The sequence below is a fragment of the Mixophyes fleayi genome, chromosome 4 (assembly GCF_038048845.1).
Source record: "Mixophyes fleayi isolate aMixFle1 chromosome 4, aMixFle1.hap1, whole genome shotgun sequence".
In the NCBI taxonomy this organism is placed as follows: domain Eukaryota; kingdom Metazoa; phylum Chordata; class Amphibia; order Anura; family Limnodynastidae; genus Mixophyes; species Mixophyes fleayi.
The window spans coordinates 13,905,246-13,917,103 of NC_134405.1; positions in this window are offsets into that span (position 1 = coordinate 13,905,246).

An 11,858-nucleotide genomic window follows, 5' to 3' on the forward strand; every position below is an offset into this window, starting at 1 on the left:
TATTTTGTAATAAGGCCTAGGGCACCTGTACCACTTTGTCATAATCTTGAATTGTGTTTCTACAACAAAAAGACTAGAAGAACATATCTTTGCTATTGTAAAAAATTTTAACCAATGATCCTCCTCCAGAGATATATTTAAGTATTTTTGCCAAGCCTGACTATACTTAGGCAATACATTTGTCAGCGAGGACAAGAATAAACGTCTCCTTCACTATTATTAATGTCACCAGATAGAGTTGTCCGCTTTCACCATTAAGTTTTTGTTATATGTATGGAGGGGCTGGCTATGGCTATATGGAGGAATCCAGACAACAATGGCATAGCTACAGGCGACAGTGTATAATTTAGCACTGATCGTAGACGACCTCCAAGTATCATTATCGAAACCCAGTTATTTCTCTCCCTATACAAGTGGGGCATGTTGATTAAGGAGGGGTTGGAGTTATGTGGACTTTTCAGTGTTATAACCTGGATGGAGGCTGTGACAGGATGGACCTCCTATGCCACCTAGTCATGTTGCTGGGGACCTGCTGGGCTTGCCTTGTCACCGTCCCCTTTCTTTATCACAATTGTGTCCCTCTAAATGCAGTAGGTGAGCCACCACTACGCTCCTTCAACGGCACTTCCTTCTGGGTAACTCTTGCTGCTAGTGCACCCCTTTGCTGGGCATCTGGGCTGATACACCTGACCTCTTCCTTTAGATCAGGGTCGATGTGAATGGTTCCCCCCCAGCCTCTCATAATGGCCAGAGCTGCTGGGTAGTGGGCAGAACGTTGTTTTTAAATACTGGGCAGAACAGCCAAATAACAGATTAGAATGGTCTAAGCTGTAAGTCACAGGAATTACAGCAGATAAGTAGGAGTCAATGCAGGATCTTGAAGCAGTGATGTTTTATTTGCTCAAGCAGTCCTAATAAGGTCAGTTACATGCTAGTTTGAGGTACTAGTGATCTCCAGAAGCGCTCAGATGGTATAATACAATACATTGTCAATCAGAGCTCCTTATATGCTGATTCCGACACTCATGTTGGCAGGGAGTAACCCAGCCCTCTCCCTAGCTGGCACCACAAGTCTGAGATATTTAACATCAGGATATAATATATTCTGTAATCTTGGATTTAACAAAATTCATATCAATTTGTGACTTCCTAAATTACTTGCTGGTTGCATTGTTCATGTAGTTCGTCTATCTTTTTAATAAGACACGATAAAGATAATGACCCTCTCCTGTGCATTTAGGCTAATGGATGTGTTGGTCACTCATAAATGAAAAGACTAATTAGATGAGACTAACATGGGATTGCCTGTCTTCAGAAGTCACAAAAACAAATTTCCTCCTACATGGCATACAGCCGCAAATATCTATACATTTCCAATACAGAAATACAACACAATATCAAAGATCAGTACATTTGAATTGACATACTGCTGTGCACTGCGCTGCTAATTGAAATACATTTCTACAATAAGTTGCAGAGGCTCTTTGGCATCATATGAATTAAGATAGGTACATGACAAGATGCCCAAAAACAAAGACCTTCATGAACAAGAAAGCAATTGTAACATTATTGAAAACAATAGAAAGCAAAATTTCAGTGAGTATCTATAAAGCTAAAATTGCCAGTATTGTGTGGTAATTTAGTCTTGTACTACAGTTTTATAATACTAATTGAAGAATGGTTCTAATTACAGCATAACACACAGGAAGGCAACCATTTAGTGTCCTGAATTCATTAGCCACTAGAGACACTCTAAAGAGAGGACACAAAATGGCAGCCTGCACTGTGTGTCGGCATCTGTATTTCAATTGATGTGACATTGGAATATATGTAACACTTTAAACACTGGATTTCTTTAGTCTTATAGATTCCACTCTTACTATGCAGCATGTGCATATGTTTTCTATGCACATCCTATGTTTTCTTTCAATGTATTGTGTACAGTGACTAATGGAATATTTTAGGTGTCTTTTTTATCTGTACTTTTTATAGTTGACGTAGTGGATAAATAGCTTAAAAAACAGCACTGGACATGCAATTATGTAATCAGTACAAAATAAATGTAATAAAATCTGTAATTGTCATCCAAGTTGACTTCTTGTTTTTATTGCAATTATTAAAAAGGTTAACGCTTGATGATCTCACATTTAAACAGTCCTCCTCTCTACCTTCCTTATTACCAATCTACTAATAAAAAATGACACCACAAATCGCCTGGCAAATAAAGGAGTTTATTAAAACAAAACATTTTATGGTGGAGGAGAAAGCGATATGCCGTTTGGCGAGGACCAATGCTCCTAATAGCACAGTGAGGGTCATTTACTGTCTCGATATCAATACTTGGGGAACCATTTCACCCATGCACACCCTTATCCTTCAGCTTTGTTATCCCATATCCCAAGCATCCGAGAACCCACGTCCCTTCTGGGTTGATGGAACTCAACTGACAAGCCCGCCCCCGAGGGGCGGTGCCCGTACCGAGACCAAAACTAACTCTTCGAAGTAGGCGGATTCTGCATAAATAAAACTAACGTGCGCCCGCCCACCAAGCATAGGCCACCAACTGTTCAATGTTTTCCGGCCACTATTAGTTTACACGAGAACCTAAACTTGCTAAACTCCCACATATCTGTCTGGTGAACAAATATAACCTGTTCCGTCAAATAAACTCCATCCGATCTATAAAGGCAAGCACAATGGAATTTAATTAAAGGATGCTCAATGCGAGCCACCTATAGAGAGTAGAAAGCTAGCTACCACATCATTTATTTTTTATGCATCCTTTCCAATATCCCATCTGTAAAATTCCTCCATATCTTCTGGGGAACTATATCGGACCAGTAGAGGACAAAGTCAGGCCATAAAGAATGTATCCACACCAGGTCAGATTGTATGTGCAAAAGTTGCCCGATGGACTTAACAAGACCAAAATCATTTCCCCTAAGATATGGGGCATCCCCCAACAAACAATTTTCCTTGACAGCAGTGCTCTCAGACCAGTCCAGCGTAAACCCTGTTGACCCAACCAAGAAACCACGCCAGGCTTGGGAAAGGAGGAAGTGTCCGATGCTGCCCAGTTTAAAGCAGCCCAGTGCACAAATGAGTGGCCAGCCACCCAGATCCTAAACAAAAGGAATACAAACTAAACAAAAAGAATAAATAATATACAAATAAATATAAAATAGATCTGAAAACAAAAATGAGATATATAAAGATAAGAATTGTTATGCCTTCAGCTATTATATCTAACATGTGAATTCAGAGATGCAGTCTATCTCCTTATCACAGCATCGATGGTAAGATTTCTGTCAAGTTATTCAGTTAAGCCTTTTCATATTGTGATTTCATTCTACTACCTATTACAGTTTTACCACTTGATCTCACATGTTCTTTACTACTTAAATAAACCCCATTCTTCAGATCTTCACATCTATACTGTATTATTAAAGTAGGAGTGATTATGCTGTCTGTCTGATTATATTCAGGCCAAAAGGAAATTTATAGTAAGGACAGGATAGTAAAACGTTGCCTGTCAGCAAATAGGACATATATATTCTGATTAACAGACCTGCTACTTTGCCAACTGAATTATCTGCATAAGCCAACATAGCACTTTCTGCAACCGTGGCCACTCAGCAATTAGATTGCTGCCATTTGACCTCACGGAAACCTACACATTGTCAGCGCAGCCATCTAGGGCCTGATTCATTAAGGATCTTAACTTGAGAAACTTCTTATTTCAGTCTCCTGGACAAAACCATGTTGCAATGCAAGGGGTGCAAATTAGTTTTCTGTTTTGTACATAAGTTAAATACTGACTGTTTTTTCATGTAGCACACAAATATCAACTTTAAATTTCAGTGTACAAATAAGCTATCAAGTATTTGTGTCAACGTGGTTGGCAATTATAGATTTTATTACCATATTGTGTAGTGACTACATCATTACATGTCATGTCTGTAAAGGGACAGTACTGTTTTTTCATCTACTTGGGCCATATATCTATACAAATTATTGTTAACATAGTGAATGCGTCATTAAGGAAAGTAAGGCAAAAAAAAAAGGACTAAATATTCTCCAGGACAAACCATGTTACAATACAAGGGATGCAAATTAGTAATCTGTTTTGCACATAAGTTAAATACAGGCTATTTTTTCATCTAGCATACAAATACTTAATAGCTTTATTTCTACACCTAAATTTAAAATTGATCTAGGACATGCCCTACCCCAACTATAAATCTCTCCCCACATTTTAAATTTACCTCCCCCTCCAAAGCAACATGGTTTTGCCCAGATGCAAAGTTACTCCTTTTTTACGCTTTACTTTCCTTAATGACTCAGGCTCATAAAGTATACCTACATTAGCCACCGTGCCAACTAAAGTACACAATATATAAGGTATAAGAGAACATGGGATAGCAATATACTTCACCTTACATAGTAAGAGTGGCAACTATAAGAATCAAAATATATTCTGATGTTTAAGGTGTTACATATATTACAATGTCACATCAATTAAAACACAGATGTCGCAACTCCCATCAGTGGGGATTTGTCCTCCATAATCCCCAACACCGGGCAACTGATCTCTCCAACACTTACCCTTCTGTTATTGAACCTGTTCCAGGCCCTAGCAATGCGCCAACCAGCTTGGCGATTTTGGAGTGAGTGTTACTTTCGCCAAACGCTCCACACCCAGGACACAGGGATTGTTAACCGCTATATCCCAGGCAAGGGGACAGTGCACACACACACACCTGTCAGCTGCTGTGAATGCCATGCTTTGCTTAGCAGCTCTGCAACCTGATCTTCCGTTCCTCCACCCGGTGTATCACCAAGCACACAAGGCAGCCTCACCTCACAACCCCCAGGAGACCCTGAACTTTTATCATCCAGGACAGCTACCTCGGTATCAAGATGCCAGGAGACAGCTCTGTGCAAAGTGCCAAGATATTGAGATACTATTTCTGGGTGAATCCTTATTCCCTCCTACTTATTTCCCATTATGCAATTCTCTATTCATATCTATGGGACTCGCAGGACTAGGCGCCTGACACATAAATAGGACACAAGTGAGGAGATTTTGGGGGGCAAGTGATTTTGCAGCCTAAGATAGCAGACATGAGAAGGAGCAGCTCCGTCTGAGCAACAACTATATCCAGAAACATTGGAGCTACAGAGTGCAAATTTCAAGTGTATCTAGCAAAGTTATACTTCTCAAATATCCCTCTCATATCCTGGATCAAATTTGCTAAGATTAATTAGTTAATTTCCCGGAGAGCAGAGAAGTGCTGTCTACTCTTGTGGAGCAATCTGGCTCTGCCACAGTGAATATCGACCATGCTCCAGGTCATTGAGCAGCAAGCCAGGATAACCCTCTTCAAGTGGCAGAAACTCCATGGCTAAGCCCAGACTAAGCCCCCTTGGAGCAAATAATTATACTACTTAGGGGCCATTGGTTTCACTTCTCCATGGCCCTACAAAGATTAAACTTGAAAGCTGGTCTGGGAGGGGTATGACCCTGATAGGCCCCACAGGTATAATCGCACATTGCTGAACTGCAGAAATTTTCTAGGGGTAATGTTTGGGGGTAATGTTTGGTGTGTCGGCCATAGGTCATGTCTGCCAGGATGGTGTCTTTAAGTCTTTTGCCCAGCTGCAGTTATAATTTGGTCTTCCTAATTCTGTTTTTTGCTAATTGCAGATTTGACATGCTATTAGTTCCCAATTTGGCAACTCTCCCCTAAACTTTTTTTTTACTATGGGTCAGAGGCGAGTGATTTCCATGCTTTACGCTGTACCTAATTCTGAACTTGCTCCTACTGGACTGTTCCCCCTTAAATCTGAATATGAGATCAATTTGGGCCCGCTGTCTGATGAGGACTGGGCTCAGGTGCTACTTCCTGCATTAGATTTCTGCAAATACACTTATATTGTCACAGCAATAGAGTTTCTGGGATCCATCTTGGGACTCTTGGGACTAGCTGTGGAAGGGATGTAGTGGAAACTGGGAGACCGGGTGAATGTCTTGCTCATAGGGGTAACTCCATTCCCGTGTACCAGACGTTAGGAGGAGGAATGCTGGACTGGACTCCGTACTGGAATAAACGACTGGAATCTGGACCTCATGGACTGGAACATGGATGTGGGAACAGGGAGGACCTGACCCCATGACCAGAGACTCAGTACCGCCAAGAAGTCAGAAACTCAGAGGAATATAATACCACAAATGGGACTGGGAAGACTCAGAACTCAGGCAGAGAAATACAGGGGTGGCAACCTCCTGATCAGAATAAGCCTGGAACTGGCCCTGGACAACTCAGAACAAGGAACCTGAGGTAGGTCTAGAACTGGAAGTCTATATCCCAAGACAGAGACCTACTACCCCAGATAGCCTTTCACTTAGCCTGTCAGACTTCAAATGCTCCCTTAAAACCCACTTGTTCAGGTTAGCCTACCCTTCCTTTGCCTATCCCTGTCCTCCTCCAATCCTCTTCTCTCTCACGCTAACCTTTCTATTCCTCGCCCCTCTTTCGTACACATTGCTCCTGTCCCCTCAGTGTTCTCGTCACTCACCTCATCTTCCCACTCTGTGTCTCCTGTCAGTTTCCCCCTCACCTTTAGATTGTAAGCTCCCTTGAGCAGGGCCCTCTTTTCTCATGTCCTCCTCCTCTTGTTTTCCTTTGCCCTTAGCCCTCCGCCTCCTCTCTCTATTTTGTCACTTGACTCCTGCCCCCACCTTTCCTCTTCCCCCGTGCCTCCTCTTCTCCATCTCTGTCCTGATTCTGTAAGTGTTGCCCACTTTACTGGACACAGAGCACAGGCACATCCCTTTATTCACCCCCAAACCTCTCTCCTTCCTTTCCTATCTGTACATTGGAATTCACTTTTACCTCTTTGCCCTGTGCACTTCTTTCTGCTAAATTGGTACTTGTTTATACATATTGCACTTTGTCTATATTTATTGCACTTTGCTTTTACTGCACTTTGTTTTGTACTACCTTGTATGCCATGTATCGTTACCCTGTACTGTTATCCCAAGCTCTATGTACGGCACTGCGGACCCTTTGTCGCGCCTCATAAATAAAAGATAATAATAATAATCATCAGATCTGTTCTCACTGGTACAATTTGAGGTATAGAATACATTCTGGTCACCAGGAAGTTTGTCCATCTTCTGACTGAGCTGGTAGTCTGTTTACGTTTCTGTTTTTATTTCTGGCTCCCTGGTCAGTCTAGTCCTGTGCATTCACGTGTCTATTATTACTAGACCTGTTATAATGTTTGCGAGGTGTTTTATGTCTAATAGTGATATATAATAATAGTCACGATTTCTTAATACTTAACATTGCCTAAACTGAAATCAGTCTTCCCTCCTAGATGTTCACCCCACCTTGACCTATCACTGTTAACAATACCACAATCTCATCTGTTCCCCAACTCTGCTGCTTGGGCGTCACCCTCGATTCCTCTCTCTCCTTTGCCCCCCACATTCAATTTCTTGCCCAATTCTGTTGCTTCAAAAAGGCAACATTGCCGGCATCCAGCCCTTCCTATTCCAGAATGCCAAAACTATTATTCATGCTCTTATCATTCCCCACCTTGATTACTGTAACCTTCTCCTCACCAGCCTCCCCCACTCCCACTTTGCTCCCCTTCGTTCTGTACTTAATGCGGCTGCTAGATTAATCTTCCTCTCACGCCGCTCTTCTTCTGCCTCCCCTCTCTGCCTTGCTTTACACTGGTTCCCCCTCCCCTACAGAATCCTCTTGAAACTTCTCATCCTCACCTACAAGGCCCTCTCCCACTCCACTCCACTATACATCTCCAATCTCCTCTCTATACACTCCCTTCTGTTCCCTGCAATAGTCCCCTCTCCTCCACCCTGATCACCTCATCCCACTCCAGAATCCAAGATTTCTCCCAGGCTGCCCCTCTCCACTGGAACGACCTCCCACACTATATCTGACGGCCACTAATTTGTGCACCTTCAAACGGACACTCAAAACTCATCTATTTCTAAAAACCTACCAGCCATCCACCTAACCTTCTCTCCATGCTTGATCTCCTCACCTCTCTCTTCCTCTGTCCCGCTACTCACTCCTCTTGCACCTGATCTGCTCCTCTGGCTCCCTTTGTGCCTCCTGTCTGTTTGCCCTCTCTTTAGGATGTAAGCTCTTATGAGCAGGTCTCTCTTGCCTCCTGTCTCTCCACCTATACTTCTGCTCCAACTTCACTTTACTAGATTTGTTTGGAGTTTTGGAGTCTAGGTATTATTTGTTTATTGTTCTGTAGTGTTTTCCCTGTATGGTCTACTGTTTGTACTTGTACGGCGGTGCAGAAATCTTGTGGCTAAAGACACATGTGATAGAGGGAAACATGCTTAAGCAATTTAATATTAGTCTGGATATGTAAATCAGTACTTAGTGCGGTGGTATATATCTTTCTTTATAGAAATCTTGTGGCACCCTATAAATAAAGGATAATAATACCAATAATAATAATAGCGGTCAGTTTGCTCAGATTACTATATTCTGCTTTGATTTCATATACTTGATCTAATATTTTCTTGCTTACTTGGCTGAGTGATTGCATATGTTTCTTCTAAACTAAATATATCATACCCTTTTGCATGAGACCTTGGCTACCTTAGTCTGTTAAGTTTTCTGATTTCTTTTTTGTTATTTTTATTTCTGCTGTTTACTTTATGTATGTTTGTGTTTTGTCTGAATATATCTTCTCAATAAACAATACTTGATTATATAAAAACTTGAAAGCTGTTCAGCTGACTCGGCATGCGGCTAGCAGGAGCGCTCATCATGGTCAGGCCTGTGTTGTAGTCACACTTTTTGGGACATACCACAGCTCTAAAGCATATAACCAACTGCTCTATGTTCATCAATAACTTTCACACCAAGGGGTATATTTATTAAACTGCGGGTTTGAAAAAGTGGAGATGTTGCCTATAGCAACCAATCAAATTCTAGTTATCATTTATTTAGTACATTCTACATAATTACAGCTAGAATCTGATTGGTTGCTATAGGCTACATCTCCACTTTTTCAAACCCACAGTTTAGTAAATATACCCCAAGTCTTACAGCTCAGTAACAGGTTGGAGAAGCTCTTATAGTTTATTACTTAAAAGTTAATTACTTTTCTATCCTCGCAGCTGACACATATTAATTGAGGCAGTGCCTGACCAAACAGAAATCTCCTGTAATTATTCTTCCCATATCATCTCCAGTATATAACTCATATTCTAACACATCATATATTCTCTAATTGTAGGAAGTAGAGGAATGTGGGCAGCAGTTGGAGATGGCTGCACTATAGATCAGCTCTGTGTTATACTTCCCACATAATCATCTTCCACATTTCCCTTCTAAAACCCCTGGTGTTGAACAGATTTTATTCTCCTAAAGCAGGTTCACCCCCCATTCTGACTGAATAAAGAGAGGAATACGAAATAAAGACCATTGTGTACTCTCACTTTCGACATAATCAACTGCAATAGCTGGTCGATTGGAAGGTATATGGCCCTGAGGAGTGGTCTTGGATCAAAGCTTCTGATGTTTATGCTCCCGCCATAGTCAGAAAATTCCATCAGAAATTTCCCGCTAAGCCCCATCTTAGGTGTCCAGTGGCCACCCTTTGAGGCATGTGTAGTGTCATGAATCGGGGTCTTAGTTCTGTTTACACCACTCGGTGGTATCACATCACCGTGCATCTACCTCCTGTCAGAATGCAGCATTCTCAATCCTGGGACAAAGCGTGACTTCTGTCTGCTGTACTGGAGGATGCCATCTTGGGTGAGACATTTGCTAAACATCCGGCTGAGTCTGAACACCTGAGGATAAATGTATCAATCTGAGAGTTTTCCGGCAGGTTTGAAAAACCAATCAGATTCTAGCTATCATTTATTTAGTACATTCTACAAAATGATAGTTAGAATCTGATTGGTTGCTGTACTCAACATCTCCACTTTTCAGACCCACCGGAAAACTCTCAGCTTGATACATTTACCCCCATACCTCCCACATAATCATCTTCCCACAAATATAAAACATCTACAAATTGTGAAAGCAATAAGAAATTGTTGCAGTGGTGCCAGGGAGTGTCATCACACCAAGGACAAGGCTGTTTAGAAGATCTACTGGAATACCATCGCAGTTCAGCTCCTTGACCCAGTGGGCCTGATTCATTAAGGAAAGTAAAGCAAAAAAAGGAGTAACTTTGCACCTTGGCAAAACCATGTTGCATTGGAGGGGGGAGGTAAATTTAAAATGTGGGGACAGATTTATAGTTGTGGTAAGGCATATTCTAGATCAACTTTAAATTTAAGTGTACAAATAACGCTATCAAGTATTTGTGTACTACATGAAAAAACAGCCAGTATTTTCCTTATGTGCAAAATAATAAACTATTTCGCACCCCCTTGGATTGTAACATGGTTTTGTCCAGGAGAAAACCTACTTATTATTTGCCTTACTTTCCTTAATGAAGCAGGCCCAATGTGTTTCACTGTCAGGGCTGTTACCATCTCCTTTGGTGGTCTCCTTGGTGACAGCAGCAGCCATTGAACGTGAGATACAACTGTCCTGGCTCCTTTTTCCAGCAACAAACAGGACTCTATGGAAAACCACTGAGCTATGCACAGATACGCCAAAGTGACACACAACTGGTAGAGTGTCTGTGCAGCATTGTGAGGAAACAAAAGGATCCTTATCACCTTCCATACTGCTGCATTCAGATTTTTGTTTAAATAACACTTATTAAAAGATGATTGTGTTCAAGATGTTTCCTTAATGTTTAGCAATATACAGTATATTTAGTAAATTAAGTGTATTTTTGCTAAGTCCCCTATGTGTGTATGCAGACATGTGAATACAATGTGTCTGCTACAATAACTAGCAAACCTGCTATCTCCAGATCTGCTGTTAATCTGATCACACGCCCCATTGTGTGCAGAGAGACAGAAATCACAGGCCCATATCAGACTGCATAACACCTTCTATATGGACAATAGTGGGATTAGGGTAAAATATATGATGGAGGATGGCTGAGAGAGACACCTGGATTGCAAACACTGAACAGGATCTGAGGATTCGTTATTGAATAGAGTTCATGGCGCAGGATGATGTGTGAGCCGATATACCGGGTCAGGAGACATAGGACTGCTGTCGGCGATGACTCGCAATAGGACCGCGTACCTTCCAAATTCACTGTCAGCGGAGAGTCTCAGGCTGGAGACTAAGCACCATACATGGATGGTGTGGGACAATTGAGGTTATTAGCAGCTTTAGAATTTCTGCAGTGACTGGTTCATGCTTTGTGTCGCTGCTGTCTCTCCTTGTTCCAGTAGCTGCACAGAAATGCTGTTTGCCAACTGACTGCTAACAAAAGCCATTCACACTGTCCCCTCTAGTTGTTATTCTGCTACCTTCTGTATCATGTGGTACCCACACCTTACATTGTAAGCTCATTTGGGCAGGGCTATCTATACCGTCTGTTTAATGTTATTGTATTTATTTTGTGTCATATCATGTACTTTATAAATAAAAAATAAGATAATAGTACATGACTTTATACATTCAGACTTATGAATGTCATTGCTGGGAACATCTCAGCATAGCAGAAGAAAGTGAGTGTCAGATAATTTCATTAATCAGCTTCATAAAAATATGTCTTTACTAAATTAGAGGATTTATGCCTGAAATCAGACATTGCAGTAAGAGGACCTCTTTGCCACAAGAGGTCGTCGTTATCTCTAAAAATCAAACCAGAGATATTTTCAAGCTGGTCTTTGAAGCAAGTGATGTTTATTTGCAGTCACACTGATTGGAGGTACCAGT